This window comes from Lonchura striata, unplaced genomic scaffold (assembly GCF_046129695.1).
Source record: "Lonchura striata isolate bLonStr1 unplaced genomic scaffold, bLonStr1.mat Scaffold_85, whole genome shotgun sequence".
Classification (NCBI taxonomy): domain Eukaryota; kingdom Metazoa; phylum Chordata; class Aves; order Passeriformes; family Estrildidae; genus Lonchura; species Lonchura striata.
This window is the reverse complement of record NW_027461188.1, coordinates 784680-786953: the sequence shown is the minus strand read 5'-3', so window position 1 is coordinate 786953 and position 2274 is coordinate 784680.

The window sequence follows — 2274 nt, the reverse complement described above, 5'->3', positions numbered from 1 at the left end:
GTGTGTGTTTGTGGAGGCCTGTGAGCTTACTGGGGAAAGAACAGTGGCAATCCCCTGGAGAGATGTACTTCAGGCTCTGGACATTCCTCACAGCTGAGCGTGGGGAAAGAATCTTCCCCCATGGTGCTCTGCAGCACTGTGTCAATTTGTCGCAGTTCTCTGATCCCCATTGGCTCGTTGGCCTTCCCTACCCTTTTACCCTTATCTGTCCAAGTTCTAGTGAGTTCTCCCTTCCCTGTTTTCCCATTGGTTTATGTCCCTACCAATGCACCCTGGCATTTCCTATTGGTCCCTTCCCTGTGTACTACCCCTGAGCCCTCCAACCATTGCATCCCTGATGTTCTTCTCTGCCCCCTCTTTTCCTGTATTTGAACCAGTTCAGGGAGAGCCTGAGCTCTTTTGTGGCTCTAGGTAGGAAGATGCTCAGGATCTCCCAGAGAGGCTCAGCAGGCAGTAGGATTGTGCCTGCATCTCGCTCTGGACATGCCAGTGGCTCAAGTGAGAGCTGTGGGAATGATTTAGAATGCACTGAGAGGGGCCACAGTCCTGCAAGGCTCTTACATCAGGAGCAAAGAGCAGCCTGGAGGCTGGGGAAGGCTGGAGCTGTACCACTGTGTGCTCATCCCTCACCTTCATGGGGAGCTGCCCCCAGAGTTGCTATGTATCACTTTGATGGTTCTCCCGTTGGGTGTATTTTGGAGCAGCTGTTATCTGTGTTTTTTGATGGTGATCCCGTGGAAAGCAGCCATTTGCCTGCTGTGATGAACTCAAAACTAATACTAATTCCTCATTCCCTTTGGTTTCATCTGGGCTATTTTAGTCTCTGTGTTTGATTGCTTTGCGTGGGTTTGTTTGCTTCTGGGTTTGGTCTGTTTTGGTTTGAGTTTTTTGTTTGCTATTTTATAAGACTCAGGTGAAGTTGGCATAGCCAAACTCAAGAAAATGTACACCAGGCTTGACTTTCCAGAAATTACTTTTGGCTGGGTTTAATGGAATCCTTCAGGCTCAGGATCACCAGTACATTGGCAGGTTTTGCTCTGCAACATCAGCTTGCCCAGACTCTGCTCGGTGTTTCACCAATGGAGAAGACAATGGATATTGTGCCAAGCTTCCTTTCAAACAGCCAAACCTGCATAAGCATGACAGAAAAAAAGAAAAGAACAGAGACTATATTCACCAATTAGAGCAGAACCAGTGTCCCACCATCTTGCCCTCCACTGTTATTAATTTTGTACATTGAGAGGCAAAGCTGGGCCTAAAGCTTCCATCTCCCAGTTCCTGATGCCATTTGACTCCAGCCAGGACTCCCCCTGATCACACTGCCTGCTGTCCACGTGGGGCTGGGGATGCTCAGCCTGGAAAGAGGAGACCCTGGGGAGGCCTCACTGCAGCTCTGCAGCACTGCAAGGGTGCCACAAGAAAGACTGGGACAGAGTGTTCCACAGGGCCTGTGGCAACAGGACAAGGGGGGACGTCTTTCAGCTGCAGGAGGCTGATTGAAGTTGGATCTGAGGAAGCTGCTCTTTGCCACTGAGGCTGCTGAGGCGCTGGCCCAGGCTGTGGATGCTCCATCCTTGGGAACAGGGCTCTGAGCACCATGCTCTGGGGGAACGTTGCTAAGCATGGAAGCAAAGGCTCTCTAGCTCAATGGTCATGTCACAATCCATGTCCCATCTGGAACTGCCAGCAGCCAGCAAGCAGCACAACACAACCGCTGGCCCTGGGCTCAGCACACGCTGCACGCTGCTCCTGCTGCTCCTGTCACCCTTCTTGTTCCTGCCCCCATACCTCATCTCATCAGTCTCCAAAGCTGCCTAAGGCCTGGATTGTGCCATCCATCCCTGCAGGATGCTGGCATTTGTCCTGAGGAAGGTAGGGTGCCATTCCATGGAGGTGGATCCCCCCAGCTGCCCGGGTGGGCTGGAGTTCTGGGCGGATGGGGTGGGACAGGGACCCCACTCTGAGGTTTTGCTACCTCTGCAGGCTGTGGCAGGCAGAGAGGACAAGATGGAGGTGGACACGCAAACTGATAGAGAGGAGGAGATGGAAGTGGAGGGAGAAAAGAATGGAGAGGAAGAGATGGAGGTGGACACAGAAATTGATATGGAGGAGGAGATGGAGGTGGATGAAGAGCAGACTGGAGAGGAAGAGATGGAGGTGGATGGAGAGCAGACTGTAGAGGAAGAGATGGAGGTGGATGTGGATGTGGAAGAGGAGATGGACTTGGACATGGAAGAGTACACCGAGGACATGGACATAGATGAAAAAGATAAA